This window comes from Medicago truncatula, chromosome 1 (genome assembly GCF_003473485.1).
Source record: "Medicago truncatula cultivar Jemalong A17 chromosome 1, MtrunA17r5.0-ANR, whole genome shotgun sequence".
NCBI lineage: Eukaryota > Viridiplantae > Streptophyta > Magnoliopsida > Fabales > Fabaceae > Medicago > Medicago truncatula.
Genome location: NC_053042.1, coordinates 51,141,445 through 51,153,898, shown reverse-complemented (window position 1 = coordinate 51,153,898; position 12,454 = coordinate 51,141,445). Strand labels below are relative to the sequence as shown.

General features: G+C 34.3%; 1 long non-coding RNA gene, 1 other non-coding gene and 1 pseudogene across 5 annotated transcripts; all 3 read right to left on the bottom strand.

Moving 5' to 3' along the window:
- Positions 1-2,099: 2,099 nt before the first annotated feature.
- Positions 2,100-5,480, bottom strand: LOC25485241 (E3 ubiquitin-protein ligase RNF144B). Its single transcript, XR_005643886.1, has 2 exons — positions 4,340-5,480; positions 2,100-3,235 (listed from the first exon to the last, which is right to left on the bottom strand). It is a non-coding gene; the product is annotated as an E3 ubiquitin-protein ligase RNF144B (transcript).
- A 1,916-nt stretch (positions 5,481-7,396) lies between these two features.
- Positions 7,397-9,099, bottom strand: LOC112416523 (uncharacterized). Of its 4 annotated transcripts, none has more exons than XR_005643884.1 (5): positions 8,944-9,099; positions 8,760-8,874; positions 8,546-8,671; positions 8,221-8,308; positions 7,397-7,729 (listed from the first exon to the last, which is right to left on the bottom strand). It is a non-coding gene; the product is annotated as an uncharacterized lncRNA (long non-coding RNA). The 4 variants fall into 4 exon arrangements; XR_005643885.1 differs by having other exon boundaries at positions 8,606-8,671; XR_005643883.1 differs by lacking the exon at positions 8,221-8,308.
- Positions 9,100-10,107: 1,008 nt separating this feature from the next.
- On the bottom strand, positions 10,108-11,928 carry LOC25485240 (probable E3 ubiquitin-protein ligase RNF144A; annotated as a pseudogene).
- Between the last annotated feature and the right edge of the window lie 526 nt (positions 11,929-12,454).

The window sequence follows — 12,454 nt, the reverse complement described above, 5'->3', positions numbered from 1 at the left end:
TTGTCCTGTTAAGTTGATTGTTATGTCTGTCTTAGATGTGCCCTTAAAACTGAACGTTCCGACACTTGTCTTTTTGTGCAAGTGTGTGAGATATAGATACAACCATTAATCTCTAGGATTCAGATTGTTTGAAGTGCAGGGTGTAGCTATGAATGAGAAAATCAGGGGAGTTGGTTTTGATAAATCCATAGATCTCTATCAACTTGCTTATCCTGATAAAAAATTGATCCACTTAGCACACCGGAGTTTACTACTTGCACTTTAGAATATCCTAATTTTGCTTTCTCTAATATAGATTTGACAAAATTAGAAGTTTAGGTAATAGTATGGTCATACCTTGGCTTACGACATCAGTCTCTTGCAGTATCACGGTGCATTATTATTTGTTAAATAAATATTTGATATGCTCTTTCACTGATGATCAAATCGAAGTCCCTGTGCTTTATCATGAAATTGATATATTTTCTTTTAGTTAATCCACTTCTCCTAAGTCAGCAGTCAAAAAGTGGTTATTTTCGGAAACACTTTGTTGAATATCAGATAGTCAAAGTACATGTCCACTTTTATGGCTTGGAATATCAGATTGTGATAACTTCCATGGTCATGCATAGCGTTGGTATGGGATACATTGTGTTGAAGAAAAGCCTTTGACTTTATTTTAAACCAAAAACTGAATATGCCTAGACTTATATTATTGTGCAAGTGCGTGAGAGATAAAACCATTAATCTCAAGGGAGTTGGTTTTGACAAGTCCATCCATAGATCTCTATTAAGTTGACAGAACCAGGTATTTAGGAAATAGTTTGGACCTACCTTGGATTACAACATTTATAATGCACAGTGATTCGCTGTGCATTATAAGTTGTTAATATTTCATATGCTCTTTCACCGATGATCAAATCAAAGTCCTTATGCTTTATTTTGTCACAAATATATTTTCTTTTAGTTAATCTACTTCTCCGAAATCACAAGTCAAAACATTTTTATTTTGAAGAAAATCTGTTATAATTTTGGTTCAACAGTCAAAGTACCTGTCCACTTATATGGCCTAGTATAGTGGATCATATTAATTTCCATGGTCATGCATGCCTGCATCCACTTGACTAATTTTTAGTCCAAAAATTGCTTTACTGTACTTTGCTCATTGCTTGTTATTTTGTGAAATTTCTTTTAAATCTGGTTGTGCTGGTTGTTGGATAGAATTTATAATCATTCCCCTGCTAGACTGTTTTTTAAAGTTAATGTTTGGTTCTCACTTCTCAGACTTGGGCCAATGGGTTTGATTATCCAAGTTCTCCTTTTTCACAATTTTAGTCTGTCTGTCTGGTTGAGTAGGTAGAAAATGGGAAGGTGAAAAATAACAAATTATATCACCCGGGGTAAAATAGTTTCTAGTATATTACTTTTCCTGCTGTCTCATGGTGTAAAATCATTTTGATTATGCATTCGAAGACTCTCAATTTTTTCAGCCCACTCAACCTGGTAACTTTTAATAACAAAGGCATCTGCACATACGAGTTGGCAGTGAGTGAAAAAAAGTGGGTAGCATCATTTTGGTGGTTAGTTCTAGTGGGAATGGGGTATTCGCAAGCTCAATTTTGATCTCTTGCTCAAGAATCAGCCTATGTTTGGTTGGGCAGTGGCATAAATAATCGCGTCCTAAGGCTTGCGAAACATGAAAAATTTGAAGCTCCAAAATTTGGAGCTGTAGCGAAACACACGGTGGGTGGGATATCCCACTGTTAATACAATTAGACACTTAAAAGCCATAGGAACAAGTAATTTCTGATGCATAATCTATATGTGGGTTTGGAAATATACTCGGTCTTGAATCTTTTGAAACAAACCTATTGAATCTTGGTGTTAAATGGTCAACGTGTTGTTAGTGTTGGGTATCGACTTTCAACATGTTTTGGGAACTTTAGCTGGGTCTGAAAATGGAAATCTGAAAGATACAAATTCAAGCTTTGGCTTTACTGGATTTGTTGATTCTTTTTTTCTGGTAATGTATGAATATGCATGTCACTTCTAATTGCTTGGCGTACTTGATTTCATGTTAGATTTGACAAGTCTGTATAAGATTCCCTTGGCAGAACATGGCAGTTGTTTCTAGACTTTAGTTGGTAAACTTAACTATCATCTTGATCAAAACATGTTTCTGACAATAGCATATCCTTCACAAGAAGACACGACTATTTTTCCACGGAGCGTGTAACGCAATTCATTGTTTATTTAATTTATTCTCAATTGCCTATTGTTAAATGGTTTGTTTAAGCACACTTAGATCGTCTTCTGCTTCCACCCTAATATCTATAACTTCTATTTTCATTTCATTGCTTTCTCTTCTCTTGCCTTTTTCTCACGAGTTGAATATTTGGTGCAATTCACTTGTGCCTTTAAGAAGTGATATTTCCTTTGGTAGAACAATATCATTGCAAATAGGCAAGTAGCATGTAAAATGCTCGAGTTTAGTGGTGCATATAGTTTCCCTTCGTAAGGTTTTGACTGAGAGCAGCTCCAATAGTTCACTCTCACAAGAACCGGCAACACTTGTGGATAGCTCCCCCTCCCTCAAAATAAAGATTCGAGAATATCCGATTTTTTCAACATATAATCCAACTGTAGACTTCAAAAAGAGTTAATTTTTTGGTAGTCTCATGTAAACAACAAAATCCGTCAAGTAAACGAGAAAGTGACGTACATCGTGCATGTCTGAGAAAAGGGAATTCTTGCTTTCTTGTCTCTTGAGTAAAAGCACATTATAAGATTTTGGTAAACACAAGATAGAGCTAGACGAGCATGATTCACGATAAGCAATAGCAACTTAGCAAGTACACTTTCAAAAGGATCACGCAACATATTTTTCTTACAAAACATCTTACTAAACTAGAGATCCTAGAGTCCCCGTGAGCTTAGCTCAGTTGGCAGGGACATTGCATAATTTATGCAGGGGCTGAGGTTCGAACCCCGGACACCCCACTTCTCCACATTTAATTGTGTGAGCTCTAACCACTAGGCTACAAGACCAAACAAAAAAAACTAGAGATCCTAGACAGCCAGACTTGCTTATATTCTGTAATCTGTCTCTTTAAACAGTAACAAACTTCCCCGATCCATATCAAACAACCACAAGAAATATATTTTCATCCTTCTTGCATCTATCTAATTTCTTTGACAACCACCATGAGAAGATGTCCATCCTGCACCACACGCATAGCAAAACTCAAATTTGCACCTGCAAACAAACACCACCCTTATTCAGTTATTCACTAATTCTAGTCTAAAAACAATTTCTTAATTATCTTTTTGGTGTTTTAACCTCCTTATTTTTGAAGTTCAAGTTGGTTCTTAACTTTAAAAAGGGTCTTCTCCAACAAAACAAAAAAACTTTAAAAAGGGTCAATTTGGTTCTTTAACTTTAAAAAACTCATGATGGTCTTTCCTTTTAATCAAAACGTTAAACAGTTAAACACACTTACCATAATTTAAAGCTAGACTTTTTTAACTAATAAAGTTGAACGATACTGATCTTTGGATTACTTGTTCATGCAATGGAACCAATCCAAATAGCTCTTGCCAAATGAATGTCAAGACCCTATCTTCCAATGCCACAACAAAAAGGAATTCTATAACACCACACTGGAGACACAAACCACTACGATAATAGTATATGTGCAAGGGGGGTGATGTCCTAAATTTGGACAAGGAGAATGATTTTACAAACCTTATAATTTGATTCAAGAAGACTTTCGCAATGTATTACAAGAAGACTTTCGCAATGTATTACAAGAAGACTTTCGCTAGTTTAATTCACCATGCACACAGACAGCAAGTTTACATGTAATAGACGAAAAAGACTAATATGAATTAAGAGCACGGGATTGATAACTCAACTAATTTGAGATAAGGGTTAAGAAATTGGAGGTTCGGTTCGGAGTTTAAGTTCTAACAAAGATAAATACTATTAACCTAACAATTAACATGGGGTATTGCTAACAAGTGTCATTGTGGCACTTGTTAATGAAAGCAAAAATAAGAGTTTTGCTTTAGAAACTACAATTTTTTAACTTTCAAACACTTGAATTCATAAATTTTCATTTTTAACACAATATTTCTATTTTTTTCTCTTAACCAACTTTATCGACACTCTTTAACATTTTCCATTAATATTCATTCAATTAAAAAAAAATCAAAAGAGTTAAACTAAAGGACTAAAGTGACACCAAAAATGATAACAATACCAAAAACAAACACAATGTAAAAAAAAAAAAATCAATTTTTTGTTCGATCTGTTTCCTAAAATAGAAAAGAGTTGAATTTGTGAATAGAACAAACTGACCTGCACGTGATATATGCAAACATCCATCATTTTTTTCAACATAGAATCTACATCTTGGACACCTTTTCCACTTTTTCTTATTAGCCAGCTCCCTCACAAGGAGATCTTCCCTTCCTCTTTCATCCACATTCATTGTTTGAAACTCCTCACAACCAACCCTAGGATGCCACGTGACATGACACCTTGCACAAAACAGTCTATGACAAAAGGGTCACTCAGATTCCCTAATATCTTGTCCATCTTCATTTTCATCCAGCATCATAGCAGAGCAATCCTTAAAGGGACAATAGAACTTAGGAACAGCAAGAAAAAAAGCCTCACACAATGCATCATTCCACCTATCAATCAACTCTTTTGGAAGCAATGACCTGCAAGATTCAAGCTCTAACACACCCTTGCAGTTCAAACCAGGACAAGACACATTTGTTATGTTGTCTTGGATTTTTGTAGCCACTTGTTTGACAACACATTCAGAACAAAATGAATGATAACATCTCAGGTTTCTGAACATTTCATCAGTCGTTTTTGTTTCCGCACAAATCTCACAAACAGTGATTGAAGAGGGTTCATCTGTTTCTTGGGTAAAGACCTTTGCCTGTTCAGTCTTAACGACAGCGGCAACATCAACTACCTCTGATGAAGATGCTACGCAGAGCAATGGAGGTGACGTGGATGAGGATGCATTTTGGGAAATGACGAGTGACTTCATAAGGGTTTCGTTGAACAGTAACTCATCATCGACAGTTTTTGATGAAGACGCTACGCACGGAAAAAATGGTGGTGGTGAAGAGGAGAAAGAGGACGAGTGGTTTTGGTGAGAAGTGATGGCAGAGGCCATTAAGGTTTCTTGGAACTGTAATGCTTCAGCGTACTTGTCATCGGAGACAAAAACAGGGTCAGTTTCTTGATCAAAGACAATAGAGAAGTAAAGGTCGTCTACAGTGTCAAGGCCAATGAATGAGGAGGATGCTTGTTGCGCCATTGGTGTAAGTTTGTGTGTTTATGGCTCACTCCATTTTTCTTGTTTTGGTTTTGGGGAAATGGGGGAAGGAACGAACGAGTTTATAAAAGTGGAGTGAGGGTGAAAGCTTAGTGGAAAGAAGCTGTCGTTTTGATGGGAAAGGGCGCAGAGAATTAGTTCATTCCTCAATGGCTTAGTTACTTATGCCATTTCTGTTTCCATTTCAACTAAAAATAGTACATGGGGGCAGAAAATGTGTTTGCTTGAATATTTTTATAAAGTGCCCTTGATAAAAAATATAAACATGCATTGAAAAATGGTAAAAAAAAAAAATGATGAGTTTAACTTTTTAAAAATTAAAATATTGTTCAATCTAATCAAATTTATTACTTTTGGTTTTCTTAGCATAACCCTATTCTATAACGTAAATTGTGTAAAAAATAAATGAATAATTTTAATTGATTTTAGCATATCTTTATCAACTTTTTGTTGATAAACATTGCACTCCCTCGATCCTAAATTATAAGTCGTTAATGTCATTTTACATATATTTAAAAAATGTAATTAATTTTATTTTACATGTATTAAAAAAATGTAATTAATTTTATATGAGAAATAAATTTTATCAGTTGTTTTACAAAAAAAAATCTTAATAAATGAAATAAAAAAGATAAATTAAAGAATTGAAAAAATAGTAATTATTAAAGGTATAATAGAAAAAATAACATGAACACATTTATCCACCTTATAAAATAGTGGAAAACAAATAAATTATTTTGATTGATGTGACAACTCATAACTCTACCCACCTTTTTATTAAGTGTAAATAAGGATTTGTCTATTAACAATGTATCAAAGGGGCAGACTTAGTCCTTGGTTGCCCGTTCTCTGTCAACAACACTCATAACTACTCCATTGAAGATAGGTTTGTTAAATGAAATTCCCATAACTTCTCTTGCACAATCATTAATGTTGATGATAGTTGCATTGGCTCCACTCGAGTTAGATTTGGTGGTTTAATCCGCAATTCAAATTGCTAGTTTTTCTGACTTCAATTTAGATTACGAGGACATTCGTCATGCTAAGCTGCTTGCCATATATCCCGACTTATCTCTAGCCAAAAACATGGGTCTTCTTGATTCGGTTTGCTACTCAAACTTTTATCTTGTTCTACTCTCGCTGAGGCTCCCTCTAATATGTTCCATAATTATGATGTGTTGATCAAGAACATTAAGGATTTATTGCGCGATAACAACCAATTTAGACTATTTCATACTATTTGCAAAGGTAACCATTATGTATACAGTATACTTCATGACTAAGCTCGGTGTTTCTTCCAATCTAGATGACGATGTTTCAACCTTCTTCATGAGATTGTAGTTTCTTAAAAAAAAAAATTCTCTTTTTGTTTTTTTTTTTGTCTTGTAACAATTTTTAATTTTTTTTTTGCTTTCTCTTGTCTTGCCTTTTCCTCACGAGTTTAATATTTGGTGCAATTCACTTATGCCTTCAAGAAGTGATATTTCCTTTGGTAGAACAAAATCATAGCAAAAATAGACTAGTAGCATGTAAAATGCTCGAGTTTTAGCGGTGCATATAGTTTCCCTTCAAAAGGTTTCGACTGAGAGCAGCTCCAATAGTTCACTCTCACAATAACCGGCCACAGTACTTGTCTGAGATTTTTTCCCCATCTCACTATTTTCATATCACATGAAGTACATGGTGCTTGTCTGAGAAAGGGAATTATTGATTTCTTGTCTCTTGGGTAAAAGCACATAAGCTTTTGGTAAACGCAAGATAGAGCTAGACACGTGCATGATTCACGATAAGTAATAACAACTTAGCAAGTATACTTTCGAAAGGATCATGCAACATATTTTGTCTGTCTACAAATAATAGACTTGCTTATACTCTCTCTCTAAACTGTAGCAAACTTCTCCTGTCCATATTAAAACAACCACAAAAAATCTATTTTCATTAATTTCTTTGACAACCACGGTGAGAAGATGTTGATTGTGCTCCGCGAGCATAGCAAAACTGAAATTTGCACCTGCAAACAAACACCACCCCTTATATGGAAGAGTAATGTTCCCAAATTTGGACAAGAGACTGATTTCATAAACCATAGAATTTGAAAAAGAAGACTTTCACAATGCATTCACTAACTAATTCACCATGCATACCAACCGCTAGTTTACATGTATTTAATGAAAAAAAGACTAACATAATGTCTATATTTTAATGTTCAAATAACATAACCAGTACAAAATCAAAACTATAACTTGCTACACTAGTTCATATATCCATATCATCCTCAGTCTTGCTGGTTTTAAAATCATTAACTGCCTTCTCAAAAGTGCTCCTAACATGCTGGCACATAAGCATCAGATCCTGACAGCCATCTTTTAACACCTCAGATGCTGGATCCCCTACAATACAGAGATATCACCTATTCAAGAAAAAATACTGATGCATTGACATTTAATTAGATATAAACCATACCATAACTACAACAACAACCAGAGTCTTTTCCCAACTATGTGAGTTCAATTAAATTGATCAAACAACAGCATAATAGGTTAATAACAAGGATGAATTAGTATATTTACTAATAGATAATTTAAATTTCGATCTCTTATGTTCACTGCTATCTCCCTCTTATTAACTATTTGACTGTAAACTATCTGGTCTTTACTAGGTCTTTGTCCACACATGTTTAAACCAAAAAAATATGAGAATATACTGATTTTATACTGGAAGCTACTCCAACTTTCTCTTTAGACTTCATTGCTAGTCCTACTTATCTACGATGAATAGATTCAAATCATAAGAGACAAATTTTATAACAAGAAAGTGCAACAAAAACTTATATGCAAAAAAATCTACAAGCACTATGTAATTGACAACGTGGAACACATACTTGTTGTCGAGGAAGCTCTACTATTGCCCTATAACATTTTCATTAAAAAGTAATTTGCATAGTAGTCAATAGCAGCTGCCGGCCAACCCTAAACATTGGATAGAAGGAGGATAGCTTATAGCAGTATGACAAATTACATGAATAATACTATAAAGTATAAACAAACATATAAGTATAACACTCAACCAAGTTAGTTTAATTCATCAAAATTAAGTATAATGGTGTTAGCAGATTAATAAAATTAAACGCATCACAAGTAGATGAAGAAGAAAAAAAAATCATAGTATTCAACAAACATCATCTGAAGTTAGTTTTAACAATTTACCAGTTGTCAATTACAGTCACATAATATCTACCGTGAGACGGCTTATATGTTAGCACATACCAGTTGTCATTAACACGATTTTCTGAAGGATGAGGAATGCTGTAACCACAAAATGTCACTCTTGGACTGCAGAACAACAATAATTACTTTCATAAGGATATATATAAACAAGAAAGAAAGTAGAAGTAGAACAAAAGTAAGAATTGGGATTAACTCTTGATTCAAGGTGAATCTGACAGAATTAGCAAAAGTGTGATCCATAAGAGAAAACGTTGATTTACTCAAATCCGAGTATGAACCGTGTTCCATACTTGATAATCAACCTGCCACTAAATATTAACAACAACTCTGATTAAAATCCACAAAATAATAATAATCAAAAAGAAAGAAAAGGAAACCTGTTTCTGGCGTCCGACCATAAACTCCGGATGCGTTCACGGCGTTTCTCTTCAATACAACTAGGATGATGATGAGAGATTCGACATTGTTGCTGTTATGTACTAATCTCGAACCACTTGTGCTAAAGATTAAGATAAATGATATTTGTAGAACAATTTTATTTTATGACAACCTTTTAAAAACTTTATCTTTCATACTCTCTCTTCCTTTTCTCTTTTTATTGTTTTTGACCAATAGAAAGAGGGAAAAAGGAAGTTGTCATGATGGTTATCAAGAATAGTTGTTCAAATATCACTACTTAAAGATTAAATAACGCAATGGATCACATTTTATGATTTTTATTACTTCAAATATTGTTAAAAAACATTTATTATTGACAACCTTTATAATTTTATGGTTAATTGCACGCCTCAACTTTCTCAGTTTGGCAATTATGGACTCCCTAATTTTTTTGCAATCCCTCTCATTTTCTTTCAATTTTGCTCTTGGTTTCCATTCTTTCTTACCTGACATGAAGACATCCTTATCACTTTGTCAGAGTGGATATTATAGAATTAAAACATTTAAATATTTATTAAAAACTAACAAAATGCAGAAAAGCAAATTTGAATTCAAAAGTATTTTGTAATTATTTTACTTTTTAACAAGTTATTTTAATGTTTCAATTTAAAAAAAGGCTAATGCTTAACACAATGAAAACCCATTTCACGAGTGTCATCGCAAGCAAAAGTTCCACTATGTTTGTTGAATGTTTTGAGACATTAACCCCACAACCTGCGTAAATTCCGGACAGTAACAAGATATGATTTGTCTAAAAAACTTTCATGAAGTTTTCAGGAACAATTCTTTCCCTTTAAATATCAATGCCCTTAACAAAATCCACGCTAGGAAAGTCACAAGACTTTCCCATGCTAAATCTCACCTATGTTTTAATCATATTTCCTTCATTTTTTGAGATCAGAGGTTTTCCAAAGAATGCAGAAGAAGATGAGGAATAACTTTTTGAAAATAATTATTAAATAATAAAGGCTGAGATTTTCCGGCTTAGTTTTCCTAGACTTGCTTATATAGTCTTCTTTCTAAACTTTTACAACCATCCAATATCCATATCAAAATAACCACAACCACAACCCATCTATATGAATCATCATCTTTTCTTAAATCTAATTTCTTTGACAACCACCATGAGAAGATGTCCATTGTGCTCCGCAAGAATAGCAAAACTCAAACTTGCACCTGCAAACAAACACCGACACTTGTTCAGTTACGTTATTCACTAATACAAATTAAATTGTTTCTATTGCAAATATATTGCACATTTCTTAGCAGTCAATGAAGACATTTTTATATAGCATATATGCGTGATAAAAGGCTAATAGCATGGTAGTGTCATTGAAGATTAACCAACTCAAAGGCTTGTCCATGACCTCCTTCAAGCTGGTCTTCTTCTTGATGCACGCTTGATCACTTTTTTAACTACTAAGGCAATGAACGATATTGATCTTTGGAGCACTTGTTCAAGCAGAGAAACCAATCCAATTAGCATCTTTCAATTGAACATCCGAACACTCATCTCATATTTTTTTTCAACAAACCTCTATGATGATTTTTTTATGGGCAAGGGTGATGTCTCAAATTTGGGGAAGACAACTAGTTTAGGGTTTTCCCAATGAATGTATTCCAACAACTAGTTTAGGGTGAAAACAATTTCAAATGTCAAATATCTTTCACTACCGTCTATTCAAATAAATATCAAAGTATCAATCAAGTCAACCGCTATTTTACCCGTATGTGACGAAAATGACTATTATGGATTAACATAGTAAAATTAAAGGATGGAAGTGACACATTTTTAAATCAAGAGACCACATTAAGTCGATAACCTGAAAAATAAGTTAAGTGAGAAAAAAAAGATTACTAAGCCATAAACAAATTAGTGAAATTACCCTTTTGATGAGAAACTTGCACAATCATGTTTAAAAGCGTACACCTTTTTATTTTTTTGCTTTTCTTATATATCCAAATAAAGAAAAGAGTGAAAATTGTCTCTAGAACTTAATTACCTGCATGTGATATGCAAACAGCCATCCCTTTTCTCAACATAGAACCTGCATCTTGGACACCTTTTCCATTTCTTCTTATTAGCAAGCTCTCTAACAAGAAGATCTTCCCTTCCTCTTTCATCCACATTCAATTTCTGATACTCCTCACAACCAATCCCAGGATGCCAAGGAACATGACACTTTGCACAAAATAGTCTATGACAAGAAGCGCACTCAGATTCCCTAACATCTTCTCTTCCTTCATCCTCATCAAGCAACATAGCAGAACAATCCTTAAAGGGGCAATAGAACTTAGGAACAGTAAGAAAAAAAGCCTCACATAATGCATCATTCCACTTATCAATCAATTCTTTAGGAAGCAATTTCCTGCATGACTCAAGCTCCAACACACCTTTGCAGTTCAAACCAGGACAAGACACATTTGTTATGTTGTCTTGGATTTTTGTTGCCACTTGTTTGACAACACATTCAGAACAAAATGAATGGTAACAATATCTGATTCCTAAACATTTCATCAGCCGTTTTTGTTTCGGCACAAATCTCGCAAATGATGATTGGAGAAGACGGTTCATCTGCTTTGATGACAATGCCAACTTCAATAGACTTTGACGAAGATGCTACACAGTGCAACGGTGGTGACTGCATAAGGGTTTGGTGAAACTGTAACTCTTCAGAAACCGTTTTTGATGAAGATGCTACGCATGGTAATGAATGTGGTGGTGCCAAGAAGGAAGAGGATGAAGGGTTTTGGTGAGAAGTGATGACAGAGGCCAATAAGGTTTCTTGAAACTGTAATGCTTCAGCGTACTTGTCATCGGAGACAGGAACGTTAGGGTCAATTTCATCGTCGGAGACAACAGAGAAGTAAAAGTCGTCTACGGTGTCAGGACCAAGGAATGAGGATGATTGTTGTTGTGCCATTGTTGTTTGTGTCTATGCTTCACATTTCTTGTTTTTAAGGAACGAACGATTTTGTAACGTGGAGCGTGAAAGAGAAGATGAAGATGCGTGAAAGAGAAGATGCCGTTTTTAATTTGAAGGGGCGCATATAGAGAATAGTAATTAACTTCTTAGTCAAGGAGATAACTTTAGTTATCAACGCCTTCCAATTTTCCAAATCTATTAACTCCTCGTTGGTTGATACACCCATACCGTTTTGCCATAACGTGAATCGGCAACATTAATATACACCTTCAAATTGGAGTATCGTTTTGTTTGAATATTTAATTTTATAAATTAATTTGTTGTACAGTAGGACAGATATGATAAAGCGTCTTTTGATAGTGAACATGTTTTTATACCATTTGCTTTTGATACTTTTGGCTTCCTAGTATCAGAGGCAGTTGACCTTCTACATAGAGTCCAAAGGAATATGCATAGCAATGTTATGTCTCCTAAGTCTATAAATGTTGTGTTTACGAGAATTGATTTAGCCATTCAAAAAGGT